We start from the raw sequence: 15,335 nt of genomic DNA on the forward strand, positions 1-15,335 counted from the left end.
AAAACTTAGGCTGTGGTGATGGAAAAAAGAATGCAGAATCTTAGCTACTGAACTAAACTGCAGCACTGGGTGACAGCCATTGCCTTCTGTTTGCCCTGGCTAGCAAAAAAAATGGCCTTGTTATATAAGTAAATCCCTTACGTAGTCAAAATCAAAAATTTTTTTGTCTTTTTTCCTTTTGCTGGTGGTTTTTCCTCCCCTGGCCATACTACCTTTTGGGGGTGATTTAGCCACTTAAGAGGTTTTGTTCCCCTTAAATTGGAACTTTCCTTTAGATTTAGTGAAGTCAGATAGTCAATGGGAAAGTCAATGGGAAAAAGACCAAAACAACAACAAAAATACAATTAAGCAAAACGAACAAATACAGAACTTATATGATTACTGAGCACTCTAATGGTAAGAAAAAATTAAGACCACCTGGATGTTAATTTTAACTTTAGCCACAACAAACCTCAATTCAGTTGAAGAGGGAGACCCAGGCTTCTCAGATCAACTTCTCCTTTGACTATCATGCTGCATTTCAATAGAAGAAAAGGTTGACCGACTGGTGCCTCCAGTTTTACCCTCCTGGAGGCACCAGTGACAGGCTCGGCCTTGGGTAAACTCTCCAGAAGTCACTATTTTTACTTAAAACAAGATCAAACCAGAAATCTTTTCACATGTGAGTCCTAAAACTGTAAACAGAATCCTTTCATATGTGATTCCTGAAACTGTAAACAGAAACCTTTTCACATGTGAGTCCTAAAACTGTAAACCGGAACCCTTTCATATGTGATTCCTGAAACTGTAAACCAAAACCTTTTCACATGTAAGTCCTAAAACTATGAATCGAAGATTCTTTCACCTGTAATATCTAAGATATAAGCCTATATAAAGGCTGAACCTCCCTTTGTTAGACAAGCTGGGTTTTGGACAAATTATCACCCATAATAAAACCCTCTTCCTCCTGCATTTGGTGTTCAAGAGATCTGTTTCCCGTGGCTGCTCCTGCTACACAGTTACTTACCTGGGGATGGATCTCATACTAAAGACTGCTCTTTACCATCCTAGAAATAGGAAATAAAAATTAATCTCTGTTGAAAGTGAGCTCAAACTCCATAAAGATGGAAGTAACCTACCTTCCACCATCATGGAAGCAGGAAAAATTTGCCTTCCTTGTGTTGGAAGCAAGCAAAACTCCCCCCTAAAAAGGAATTGTACCACAAAACAAACTTTAGATCTTAAACAAATTTTGGGAGATCATGGATTCTCTGGAGAGGGTACTTCCAGGCCTCAGCAAATTGTCCTATTGGTTTGAGCCATAAAAATAGCTCAAGCTAGTACTAAACACCAACATATTTATCAAAGGTCAGGGGCACCGCCACTCAGAATCCCTTCATGGTTACCAAAATGTGAACCCCCAACATAGAAAGTTTATTTTGCCAAGTTTGAGGACATATGTCCATGACACAGCCTCAGGAGGTCCTGATGACATGTTCCCAAGGTGGTCAGAGCATAGTTTGGTTTTATACATTCTAGGAAGACACAAAACATTAATCAACATATGTAAGATGAACACTGGTTCGTCTGGAAAGGTGGGACAACCTGAAACATGGAGGGGGTTTCCAGATCATAGGTAGATAAGAGATAATGGTTGCATTTTTTAGTTTCTGACTACCCTCTCCAAAGGAGGCAATCAGATATGCATTTATCTCAGTGAGTAGAGGGATGACTTTGAACAGAATGGGAGGCAGGTTTGCCCTAAGCAGTTTCTAGCTTGACCTTTCCCTTTGGCTTGGTGATTTAGGGGCTCCAAGATATTTTGTTTTCACAGCCTTATAGGGGAACTAAGGTTTGCATGCATTATCACCACAACTTCTGGTTATAGAAGCTAAACACGGGCTGCAGCATGGTGCAGGCAATTTGTACCATCAAAGTTCAAAGAAGGAAGTGACCACCTGTTACACATTTTCCCTTTACTAGGCTGTCAGGCTCCGGCACGTCTGCCAGGGGGCTACTGACCTGCGGGAGTCCCCGAGACCACCAATGTAGATGTCTCGTTCAACCTGAGGGAGAGAGCGCATGGAAGTGACAGAAGATAGGAAAGTGGAGTCTGGAGGTCTACTTGCAGTTAAGCAACTTTATTTTTGTGAGTGACAGCTTTTATACCTTTTTTCTTGTTACATTTACTTTAGCTCAGCAGAAAAGGGGGCAAACAGAAAAGGGAACAGAAATCATGCAAAAATAGTTATCAGGGGCCTGTGATAACAGCTCACAAAGCAGTTTTAAGGGGGCTTGTGATAATAGCTTACAAAGCAGTTTAAGAGTTAATATATGTTTTTCAAAGATACACAGTGCAAACAAACAAGGGTTCCCTTAAGGTGGCTTGTTAACTATGTTTTCCATCAGGAGGTAGAGCAAAGGCTCAGCTCCTGAGCAAATATGGGCAGGGGTCTTTGCCCCTCTCAGGCACCTCAATTGCAGCAAGCTTATTGCTTATACAGAGACTAAAGGGGATATGAAGCAGTCAGCACAACGTCCTCATAAACCGCAGGCCCTTACTCTGCATTCTGTTTTTGCCTCAGTGGCTTAGCCATTTTTACCTCGACTCAACAGCCCTCAAGAGTGGGGGGAGAGCAGATAGGTCCAGCAGCCAAGATGGGGCAAGTCATGCTAACTGTCTCAAGCCCTTGGCATGAACACTGCATTTCCTGGTCTTTTACTTTGCAAATGAAGGGCAAACACCTTCAATTGCACTTCTCGGAGGGTGGAGAACAAGAGGCGGAAGACACATGGTAAGCACATCAGCAATACAAGAAAACAAGCAGCAATGGCAAGCAGTGATGAAAAAGAGGGGATATGAAACTGTTGTACCCAAGAGGACATGGCATCAACAAAACTGTGAGCAATAGAGTCATCATCAGGTAACTGTGACCGAGAAAGGTCAATGGCTGAAATTTCTTGCTGCAAATGTGAGATGTCAAGAGAGAGATTGTTATGAGAACCAGATGCCCTGTAAATGGGCCTTAATAAGTGGCCACTGCCACTGGGAATCATTGTAAGGAGCGCTGGTAACACATATATATTTATAATGAGCATGACAGCAGAGTGAAAGTCTATTTTGTAAGTTATACACGTTGCCCCTAGTATGGTTACAGTTTGCTCTAAGGCATTCAGTTTAGCTTCTAATTTGTCATCAATAGACATTTGAGTTCCCATAGCAATAGAAACATTTTTTTGCCAAGTGATTCACATATTACAGCAGTATTAACAGATTTAGTAAGACCGACAACAGCTGTAGCTATAGAAGCTATCACAGATGCAATGGCAACAATTCCAGCAATGAGTATACCAAGGAAATGTTTTTGGCATTGAAGGAACAGAGATTGGGTTTTGTAGAACAGAGAGTATGAATGTTCATCATACCAAGGACCTGAAATATTTACAGGGAGCATAACCTAAGGGGGTTGATGAACAACAAGAATTGTATCAACAGGGAACGTGGAAGCATCAATACAGTTTGTGAGTACACAATTTAAACAGGAAATAGTATAATGACCATTTTGAACATGAAAAGACACTGGACCTAGCAAAAGGGCATAGGTGCAGTTTGGCAGCATGGAAACACATAGGAGGAGAGATGGATTGACCAAAGAGGGTGTAATTTGCTGATTGAGGATAGATGTGAGCGGCTGAAGGGGTGCCAAATATTGAGGTGTCATTAAGGAAGACAGTAAAGGCAAGGTCTTCCCAAGTAAAAGGGCAGAGTAAAGGAGGATCAGGGACATAGGCCCAAAAAGTGTCAGGAGAATCATAAGTGGGCACAGGACATGCCAACATAGGATCACAAGACAAAACGTCTAGCATGGCTAAAAACAGAGTGGGAGTGTCCTTGCTGACGAACAATGCGTGACGCATCAGTCACCAGGCGTTGCATTTGGGTCCAGGTCAGGACTGGAACTTCTTGAGGAGGCGCCGGCTGGTGCTGAGGGTGATGGGCATGGCGGGGCGTTGTCCTCTGCAGATGTAGACGTCGGATTCTCGGGAGAAGGGAGTTCGGTGAAGTCATCTGAGGGCATGGCCAACGGGGAGATGTCAGTCGGGGAAATGGGACAGTCACTGGTCTTGGGGAGGACTGTCCTCTTTGGGGCATGCTTGACATGTCATTCAGGTACCCAGATAGGTGAGGGGACAGATCTAGGAAAAACACAAACGTGACCTCTGCCCCAAACTAACACTGGGTCAGGGCCATTCCACTGATTAGAGAACAAATCTTTCCATAACACCATAGGCATGGCTGAGTCCCTTGGGTGCCAGAAATGATCAGGTGCTGAGTGGCCCCGGGCATCAAGGGTTAAAAAATTTAGAACATAAAGAGCATGTCGAAGTACATCATGTGGAGACTTGTAAAAGGAAGAAGGTGAATTATTTAGTTTAAGTAATAAAGTTTTAAGGGTGGCTTGAGCACGTTCAACAATTCCCTGTTCCTGAGGATTATAGGGAATTCCTGTCTTATGAATCACCTGGAATTGAGAGCAAAGGGTTTGGAATGAAGAGCTGGTGTAAGCTGGAGCATTATCAGTCTTTAAAATGTTTGGTGCACCTAGGCTGGAAAACACGAGTAGACAATGAGCAGTCACGTCCTTGACTGCCTCTCCTGTATGGGCTGAAGCTATTATGAAATGAGAAAAAGTGTCAATAGTTACATGCACATATTTTAAATGACCAAAAGAAGCAATATGAGTGACAACCATCTGAAAGATGTGGCCAGGCTGCAGGCCACGAGGGTTTACTCCGGTATGTGCAGTTTGAGGCAAGTGAGTCACACAAGCAGGGCATTGCTTAAAAATGGCACGAGCCTGTTCTCTGGTGATGTGAAACTGCAGCCACAGGCTACATGAGTCTTGGTGGTGCAAGGTGTGAGATGTCTCTGCCTGTTGAAAGGGGGAAAAGGCAGGGGCTATAACTGGGTAAGTGAGAGCATCAGCATGTCTGTTGCCTGCAGGGAGAGGTCTGGGTAAATCAGTATGTGCACGAATATGGCCAATAAAAAATTGATGAGTCCACTTACAGATAGTCTGCTGTAAAGGAAGAAGTAGGTGTATTATAGCAGAACTGTCAGAGAATGATAGGGGTGCTGTCTCCAGCAGATTAATCAAGTTAACTACATATTGACTGTCAGAGTATATATTAACTGATTGACCACAAGTGGAGAGCACATGTTGAACAGCAAGCAGTTCCACCCTTTGGGTGGAAGTTTCAGGCATCTGGAAAGAAAAGGGAACATCATCAATCTGTCCAGCAGGAAGTCCATTTGAGGAACCATCTGTAAATGCCAAAGCGGCCTGAGAAATTGGCTGCAAAGAACAAGTTTTGGGGAAAATGAGATTACATTGAGAATAAAAATGCAATATTTTGTCTTTGGGATAGTGGCAGGAAAGCTGTCCTGTGAAACCTGTAAGAGCTATTTGCCACGAGTAAGAGAATGACCATAACTAGGACTGTTCTTGAGCGGTGTAAGGAACAATTATAAGAGGTGGGTCAGAGCCAAAGAGAGCAAGTGCCCTGAGGTGGCCTTTGGCAATTAGCATAGACACTAAGTTATGATAAGGAGTAACAATACCAGGCTGACTGGCAGACAGATGGAGCCACTCCAAGATTCCCTTTTACCAGAAAAGGCCTTTGGGGGTGTAGGAGGTGCATAAAATGCATAAACACCAAGAAACCCCAGTAGTGACACGGTTTAGTTTTTGTTCTGAGAGAGCCTCTTACACCAATTGCAAGGCATGTCTAGCCTCATCAGTAAGTGTCCGGGGAGACTTTGGGTCTGCGGGGCCTCTGAGCATATCAAAAAGAGGCTTGAGTTGACCAGTAGTTAATTTAAGGCTAGGTCTGATCCAATTACTGTCTCCCAAAAACTTTTGGAATTTGTTTAATGTATGGAGATGGGCAGTAGGTAAGACAGAAGTCTTATAGGAAACTTGACTGGAGTCAATGAGGCGACCTAAGTAATGCAAAGGAGTTACTTTTTGGACTTTATCAGCAGATATAACTAAGTTTGAATTTGTAAGGAGGTCGCTTAAATCCCGAAAGGCTTCCTGTAGGAGGCCGGGGGGAAGGAGCAGCCAAAAGGAGATCATCCATATAATGTAGCAAAAGAACATCCGGATAGTGCTCACAGAGGGGTGCAATTGCCTGAGCAACAAATTTCTGACACAAGGTGGGGCTATTTGCCATTCCTTAAGGCAGAACAGCCCACTCACAGCGTTCAAAAGGCCTGTCAAAATTGGTTGCAGGAACACTGAAGGCAAACTTGCAGCAATCTTGAGGTGCCAAGGGGATGGAAAAGAAGCAGTCTTTCAAATCAATAACTAGTAATTCCCAATCTTGAGGAACAACAACAGGTAAAGGGAGACCAGGTTGTAGAGGTCCCATGACTTCCATAATTTCATTTACTTTCCTACTGTCTTGTAAGAGTCTCCATTTACCAGATTTCTTTCTAATGACAAAAATAGGAGTATTCCATGGACTATTAGAATGTCTTCAATGGCCAGCTGCGAGCTGTTCCTGGACCAGCTCTATTATCTGACCAAGATAACAGTTGAGAGGACTGACAAGGGTTAGAGGAAGTGCCAATGCCCTGCAGGGACAGCCTGTGTGACAGGCTATGCAGGGGGCCAAAACTCGGAGGAAATTACAGAAATATCCACTCCAGTGTCTAAAAGAAGGCGTAGTAAGCACAGGAAAAGCTTGAGCAGGTTTAGAAAGCAAAGCCAGGAGCCTGAAAAATTCCTCGGGGGCGTCTCGAGCTCCTCCATTTCCAGCTCCAGGTCCAACTCTGAGGGTGGAATCGGGCTCATTTAGAGGATTACAATGTGGCAAATTACAGCCACCCCTCCATCATCAGGGTTAGATTTGTAAGAGGAAGAGGGATTAGAAGCAAGAGAGGCAGCAGGGTAGCTGTGAGTGCCAGTGCTTGCTGCGTTGCAGGAAGGCAGGCAGACGGTATGGCACAGCTGCGGCCAAACTGAAAGCAGCAGTTCTGCCTGCGGGGAAGACTGATGAGCGGCGGCATATTCCTCAATCTTAGTTCCTATTTTACTCCACGTAGATTAATCTAAGGATCCCTCCTCAGGGACCCACGGACACAATTCATAGACAATCTCTAAATACCTAGAAACATGTTTCATTTTTACATCAGCACCTCTATTTCTTAACATTTGATGCATCAACATTACAAACACAGACTGATTTCTGGACTCATATTTCTTCATCTTTACTCCAGATGAATTTTGAGTCCAGAACTACAAGAACCGCAGCTTTACCTTGTCTGCTCTGATCTGGGGTGTGTCACTGTACCTCTCGTACTCAGGTCCCTGTTCAGGCACCAGATGTCGGGGTCCGGCATGTCTGCCAGGGGGCTACTGACCTGTGGGAGTCCCCAAGACCACCAATGTAGATGTCTCGTTCAACCTGAGGGAGAGAGCGCATGGAAGTGAAAGAAGATAGGAAAGTGCAGTCTGGAGGTCTACTTGCAGTTAAGCAACTTTATTTTTGTGAGTGACAGCTTTTATACCTTTTTTCTTGTTACATTTACTTTAGCTCAGCAGAAAAGGGGGCAAACAGAAAAGGGAACAGAAATCATGCAAAAATAGTCATCAGGGGCCTGTGATAACAGCTCACAAAGCAGTTTTAAGGGGGCTTGTGATAATAGCTTACAAAGCAGTTTAAGAGTTAATATATGTTTTTCAAAGATACACAGTGCAAACAAACAAGGGTTCCCTTAAGGTGGCTTGTTAACTATGTTTTCCATCAGGAGGTAGAGCAAAGGCTCAGCTCCTGAGCAAATATGGGCAGGGGTCTTTGCCCCTCTCAGGCACCTCAATTGCAGCAAGCTTATTGCTTACACAGAGACTAAAGGGGATATGAAGCAGTCAGCACAATGTCCACATAAACTGCAGGCCCTTACTCTGCATTCTGTTTTTGCCTCAGTGGCTTAGCCATTTTTACCTCGATTCAACAGCCCTCGAGAGCGGGGGGAGAGCAGATAGGTCCAGCAGCCAAGATGGGGCGAGTCATGCTAACTGTCTCAAGCCCTTGACATGAACACTGCACTAGGCTTGGCCTCTGTGTGGTTCCAGGATGATGTCAGGAATACAGATCAGCTCAGTTTAGAGACTTAGCACACTATATGGCACCACAAATGCCCAAAGGAACCAACTTTAACAAAGGTTTGTATAAACTTCCTTACTGCATGTATGTCTTCTATACAGTAGCATTCAATGCAAGTTCCCCTGGCATTTCAGCCACCTATTAGCACCATAACACACATCTTTAACAAACAACAAGTATGTTTTCAAGAAAGACAAAAGAGTAGGAACTTAAGAGCCATCTAAGTATAGTGATCAATTCTGCACATTTTCACAGATTCAAATGTACTTACAGGAACAACAGAATAGTATATTTTAATTAGGACTGTTCTCAAAGGTGAGAAATGCATGGGGATGCGCAGCTGTCATAAAGCTAGGTCACTATAAACAGACACCATTTACTTCTCTTGGAAGTGAGAAACATATCCTAGGATTTTGAGAAAACAAACACTGGTGGGTGTTGTTTTTTTTCAGAGTGGCTATTGAGAAGAGTTAGAAATACCTGAGGGCTACAATGTGTGCCAAAGATTGCAAAGGAAGAGTCAACATTTCATACTAAGTGTGAATCTTGAGTTATATCCTTTCAGCAAAAACAAACATCATGAGGAGTCAGCATGCAGACCCAATCTGCTTTTCTCACTGCTTCTCCCTGCTTTCCCCCCAGCTGACTTCACCAGCTAATGCCATGCCTGAGATCTTGTAGGCACTTAATTAATATTTGTTGAATGTATAAAATGGTATCTACAATCATGTCTTAAAAGGACCCATGCTATCTCCTTCCTCACCTCTATGAAATTTTATACTACAGAAAAGACATAATCAACTTGGACCTAAAAAGGCATCACACTTGACTGTGAGAAGCATCCAATCTAGAGCAGTGGTTTTCTACACTGGCTGTATGTCGAAATCATTCAGAGAGCTTTCTAAAAACATTTATGCCTCAGCCCCACCCTCAGAAAATCTGATTCAATTGAACTGGAGTGAGGCCCAGGCCATGGTGTTTTTTTGTTTTTTTTGTTTTTGTTTTTCTAATGTGCAGCCAGGCCTGACAATTCCTGGTACAGTCCAACCCCTTCAGAGACTTGAGGTCACTTCACCATAGCCAGAGAGCTCAGAGAAGGCACAGGCAAGAGACAAAAATCACAGCATACCTACCGAGTTACTCCAAAGTTTGTCAGCTCTTTTTGTCATGAGATTCTTCCTTCTAACTCACATTTCTGCCTTCCATTTTTAGTATTCATATATCCATTTAGCAAATTGTTATTAAGCATCTACCATGTGCCAGATGCTGGGTGTCAGGTATATGGCAGTGTAAAAGAACAATAAATTTGGGGGCCCTTAAATCACTAAGCTAAAGGGTAGAGTCAAGCTGGGAACTGCTTAGGGCAAACCTGCCTCACCCTCTATTCAAAGTCATCCTTCTGCTCACTGAGGTAAATGCACATCTGATTGCCTCCTTTGGAGAGGTTAGTCAGAAACTCAAAAGAATGTAACCATTTGTCTCTTATCTACCTATGACCTAGAGGCCCCCTCCCCATTTCCAGTCTTCCTGCCTTTGCTTCAAGTTGTTCCACCTTTTAGATCAAACAAATGTACATCTTGCATATGTTGATTGATGTCTCATGTCTCCCTAGAATGTATAAAACCAAACTGTGCTCTGACCACCTTGGGCACATGTCATCAGGACCTCCTGAGGCTGTGTCATAGGCATGCATCCTCAACCTTGGCAAAATAAACTTTCTAAATTACCTGAGACCTGTCTCAGGTTTCCAGGGTTCATATTTTGGTAACCATGAAGGAATTCTGTGTGAAGATGCCCCTGACCTTTGACAAATCTCCTATTGGTGTGTGGTACCAGCATGAGCTAACTTTATGGCTCAAACCAAGAGGACAATTTCCTGAGGTCTGAGAGCACCCCATCCAGAGAATCTCTGATCGCCCCAAATTTGATAGAGATCTAAAGTTAATTTTGGTGTACAACTGCTCTTTTTTGGAGTTTTATTTGCTTCCAATAAGGAAGACAAGATTTCCTGTTTCCATGATTATAGAAGGCAGGTAGCTTCCTTACAGAGTTTGAGCTTGCTTCCAACAGGAAAGATGAGTATTTTTTCCTGCTCCTAGAATGGAAGACAGCAGCCTCCAGCCTGAGACTTAGCCTTAGGTCAGTAACTGAATTAGGGTTTGGATTGGATAAAGTTAAGATTAACAACAAGTTTGTCTTAATTTCTCCTATTAGAGTGCTCAGTAATTATGTAAGTTGCACCATCATTTGTTTTGTTTAACTGCTTTTGTTGTTGTTGTTGTTTGTTTTTCTGTTTTTATTGTTGTTTTGGTCTTTTTCCCACTGGGTTTGATCAACTCTATCTGCCTTGATCAAATCTGAAGGAAAGTCCCAAATTACAGGGAAGAAGCTCTCTAAAGTGGCTAAATCCTGCGCCTGAACAAACAAAAGTTAATGTGGTAGGGGAGAAATACAGTCAGCAAAAAGAAAAAAAAAAGATTTTTTTTTTTTACTACTAAAGGGGCTTTATTTCCATAATAAGACCACCTTTTTCTAGTGAGGCCAAATTGAACACAATGGCTGTCACCCCACGCTGCAGTTCGATAGCTATGGTTGTGCCTTTTTTTTACTGTCATGACAGTCTTCGGTTTGGTGCCTAAATTAAGCCCTTTCTGGTTTGATACTTGTTACTTCTAAAATAGCAGAAAATTGTCCTAGCTGAAATATAGTAATGAAATTTTAAAAGATACTTTAAAAGTGCTCAGTAGTTAAAAGTCAGCTTAATTAAAAGCTAACATCCAAGATGTATGTGAATGTGTGCATGTGTGCATGCTTGCATTGAAAAGGCCATTACGGTTTGTTTGTTGTTTTTTTTTTTTTTTTTGTAATCTCCTCAGACCTTGTCTTTTTTTTGAGCAAACGTTTTTTTTCTTCTCAGTTGACTAAATTCTGTTTTCTTCATTAATAGTGTAAGGCCAGATGCCTCATCAGGAGCCTGGACAGCTACCCAGCTCTGCACTCAGCACCCAGCTCTGCACTCAGCACTCAGTTGTGCACCCAGTCCTCCAGTCGGGAATTCCGGCTGATGCAACCCTAACCAAATCTTGCACCAAAAAACCCGCCCAACAACCCAACAACCAATAGGAGCCCAATCCCACTCCCCCAGAGCCAATCAGAGCACTTTGCTGTTGCTCGTTACTCATAGCCACAGAAACCCCATGCCCCAGGAAGTCAGAGTGACTTCTCTGGCCCCCTTTCCCCTGACCATAGAACCTCACCCAGGAGCTGAATAAACTGGCATTTAATTTTCTTATACTGGCCTCAGTTTCTTCAATTTAAACTCGGCAATAACGCTTACAAATAGCTATTGCAACAATAGCTACTGTGGGGTTTTTAAGAAAAAGTGTATTTTAGACACTTAGAAATGTCTTTCTTAAAAAAAAAAAAAAAAATTAATGCACTGCAAAAGCATCACATATTCTAACCTCAAAATAATTCTCCCTTTTTGGAAACCCAGGATTCAGTGTGGGCTCTTCCCAGAGCTCAGAGATCCAGTTAAAAGATAGGTAGTTTCTATCTAAAGAAAATTTCTCTCCTTATACAATCCTCAGAAAGTGGTTTATAGTTTTATGTTTGATTTGGCATCCATCTTTAATCTCCCTCCAGCAGTAACAGAACTTTTCTCTCTGTTCCTTATGGTGCAAATTTGCCATCTGATTTTCACCTGAATTGTTTCCTTTAATATGCAAATTTAAGGCTATTTAGCTGACAACTGCCTAGGGTTGTAAAACAGCTTATCAAGAATCTTAAAGTCTAAGATAGGGGAGAAAAAGGTCTTTATGAAACTATAAGATGTACTTCTATTGGCATGCCTAATGTATGTATATGTATTTATCTGTTGTGTACACAATGTTTCACTACTGAAAATACATAAAAGAGTTCTAATTAATTGGATTAAAGAAAAAAGTACTTAAATACTTTATCAGAAAAAGGAAAGACTAGTCAAAATGCTTTTTAAGTTTATAAGAATTAACTAAAATCTTTAATAAGCAAGCTAGCTTTAAAATTATTGGTTAAGGGCTGGGCACGGTGGCTCACGCCTGTAATCCCAGCACTTTGGGAGGCCGAGGTGGGTGGATCATGAGGTCAAGAGATCGAGACCATCCTGGTCAACATGGTGAAACCCCGTCTCTACTTAAAACACAAAAAAATTAGCTGGGCATGGTGATGCATGCCTGTAATCCCAGCTACTCAGGAGGCTGTGGCAGGAGAATTGCCTGAACCCAAGAGGAAGGGGTTGCGGTGAGCTGAGATCGTGCCATTGCACTCCAGCCTGGGTAACAAGAGTGAAACTTTATCTCAAAAAAAAAAAAAATTATTGGTTAAGTAATATTAGAAAGGTCTTAGGAATTGCCAGCATACATTCCTCTTTGCATTTATTAATCAAGCAATTTCATACTTATTCCTGCTATATACTATAAGGTGTCAAAATTTGGTGAAGGGGTAAAAAAACTATAAACTCGGCCCAAGACAGAATGCACTTTGCTTGTGTAATCTTTAATAAGTAAGACATTGATATTGGTTTAATGAAAATAGCTACACCTTGAATTATTTAGTAAAATTATCATAACTTCTAATCTTCTGGCTTTAGGCAGTATAGCCCACAGGCAGTAAAGAGGTTTGTTCTGGGAAAGAATGGTTATCATCTTTGTTTCAAAGCTAAACTATGAATTAAGTTTCTCCCAAAGTCCAGGAATGAACAATGACAGCTTGGAGATTAGAAGCAAGATGGCATTAATTAGAACAGATCTTTTTCATTGTCGTAGTTAAAATTTTGCAATGGCAACTTTTACAACTTTAAATGATTACTATTGCAGTTTTCATAAATAATCTAGATAAATGAATAAAATAGGTAAATGGGATAAATACTTGCAGACAAACTTGTCATAATTTAGAATCTAAAGTTATATTAAATAATATATATTAAAATATCTGGGTATGTTCCCATAAGAATATACTGTAGCAAAACAATCTTTCCCAAAAAACAGTGTCATTTTTAAAAAGCTGAATAATTTTTGTCTAATTCAAAGCTTACTTAAAGGTTATGTATAAAACAAGGTAAAAGGAACCAGGAAATAAGAGAGATATAAAGAAAGTTATAGAAATAAAGAGGTATTTCTTGGGAAGAAAGCATAAAGGGAAATAATTGTATATGAAAAAGAATCTTGTATGATAAATTTAGACCTAAAACGAGATGACTGGTTGTTTAAGAAAGAGTGATACATTCTGCCAGGAAGGCCAAAAGCAACAGCGCTGGAGTGCAGTTCCCAGTGAGAGAGATGCAGAAGGCAAGTGAACTCCACATTTCCAACCAAGGTACCAGGTTCATCATAATGAGACTGGCTGGACAGTTGGTATAGCCCAAAGACGACAAACTGAGGCAGGGCGGGGAACTGCCCCACCTGGGAAGAGGAACTTGCCAGAGGATCAGTCCTCCAGCACTCTGGTTCAGATACTGCACTTCTTCCACGGCCTTTGCAACCCACAGACCTGGAGATCCCCATCAGGCTGACAAGCACCACAAGTTACCAGCACAGATCTGAGTGCCCACTCCAGATGGCACCACAGTGTGTCACCACAGTTCTAGGAAGATGTTTTGGCTGGTGCTGGGAGCACCTGCAAGATAGAGCTTCCCACTCCCCCAAAAGAGGGAGAACTGAAAGGAGGGACACAGGTGATATGGTTTGGCAGGTCCCACCCCGACAAAGACCAGCAAACTGAAGCCCTCTCACTTGAGAGCTTCATAGCCAGCCTATCAGTTCGAGCTCAACCCGGCACGATCAAGCTCCATGGGGGGAAGGGCGTCAGCCATTGCTGAGGTGGTTCTAATCTCACCTGCATAAACAAAAGCTAGAGGAAGCTTACACAGCAGCTGGACTGAGCCCGTGGCAGCCCAGCAGTGCCTCTGCAGGCAGACAAAGGACAGACTGCCTCCTAAAGTGGCTCTCGGTCCCTGTATAACCAAAAAGACACCTCATGCAGGAGAGCTCTTAACGCAACAAGAAAAGCTAACTATCCTAAATATATATGCACCCAATACAGGAGCACCCAGATACATAAAGCAAGTTCTGGCATCTGGTGGTTACCCTTCTGGGAGGAAGCTACCAGAGGAAAGATCAGGCAGCAATCCTTGCTGTTCTGCAACACCTGCAGGTGATTTCCAGGCAAGCAAGTTCTGAAGTGGACCTCCAGCAGTCCTATACCAGAGGGGCCTGACTGTTAGAAGGAAAACCAAAAAACCAAAAGAAATAGCTTCATCATCAACAGAAAGGACATCCACTCAGCAACCCAACCAAATGTCAGCAACTTAAAAGACCAAAGGTAGACAAATCCACAAAGATGGGAAGAAACCAGTGCCAAAGGCTGAAATTGCCAGAAACCAGAATGCCTCTCCTCCTCCAAAGGATCACAACTCCTCACCAGCAAGAGAACAAAACAGGATGGAGGATGAGTTTGAAAATGCACAGAAGCAGGCTTCAGAAGGTGGGTAATAAACTTCTCTGAGCTAAAGGAGCATGTTCTAACCCAATGCAAAGAAACTAAGAACCTTGAAAAAAGGTTAGATGAAATACTAACTAGAATAACCAGCTTAGACAAGAATATAAATGACTTGATGGAGCTGAAAAACCCAGCACGAGAACTTCATGAGGCATACACAAGTTTCAACAGCTGAATTGATCAAGCAGAAGAAAGGATATCATACGTTGATGATCAACTTAATGAAATAAAACGAGAAGGCAAGATTAGAGAAAAAAGAGTGAAAAGAAATGAACAGTCTCCAAGAAAAAAGGGATTATGTGAAAAGACCTAATCTACACTTGATTGGTGTACCTGAAGATGACAAGGAGAATGAATCCAAGCTGGAAAACCATCTTCAGGATGTTATCCAGGAGAACTTCCCCAACCCAGCAAGGCAGTCCAACATTCACATTAAGGAAATACAGAGAACACCACAAAGATACTCTGCAAGAAGAGCAACTCCAAGGCACATAATCAACAGATTCACCAGGGTTTAAATGAAAGAAAAAATGCTAAGGGCAGCCAGAGAGAAAGGTCAGGTCACCCACAAAAGGAAGCCCATCAGACTCACAGAAGATCTCTCAGCAGAAACCTTAGAGCCAGAAGAGAATGGGGGCAAATATTCA

General features: G+C 42.3%; 2 long non-coding RNA genes across 2 annotated transcripts; one reads left to right on the forward strand and one right to left on the reverse strand.

Moving 5' to 3' along the window:
• Positions 1 to 2,099: 2,099 nt before the first annotated feature.
• On the reverse strand, positions 2,100 to 9,571 carry LOC144577984 (uncharacterized). The gene is made up of 3 exons (XR_013522870.1): positions 9,285 to 9,571; positions 7,305 to 7,452; positions 2,100 to 4,048 (listed from the first exon to the last, which is right to left on the reverse strand). It is a non-coding gene; the product is annotated as an uncharacterized LOC144577984 (long non-coding RNA).
• Positions 3,779 to 11,300, forward strand: LOC108593764 (uncharacterized). The gene is made up of 3 exons (XR_004730921.2): positions 3,779 to 7,535; positions 8,604 to 8,690; positions 11,099 to 11,300. It is a non-coding gene; the product is annotated as an uncharacterized LOC108593764 (long non-coding RNA).
• The last annotated feature ends 4,035 nt before the right edge of the window (positions 11,301 to 15,335 follow it).

The sequence above is a fragment of the Callithrix jacchus genome, chromosome 10 (genome assembly GCF_049354715.1).
Source record: "Callithrix jacchus isolate 240 chromosome 10, calJac240_pri, whole genome shotgun sequence".
NCBI classification, from domain to species: domain Eukaryota; kingdom Metazoa; phylum Chordata; class Mammalia; order Primates; family Cebidae; genus Callithrix; species Callithrix jacchus.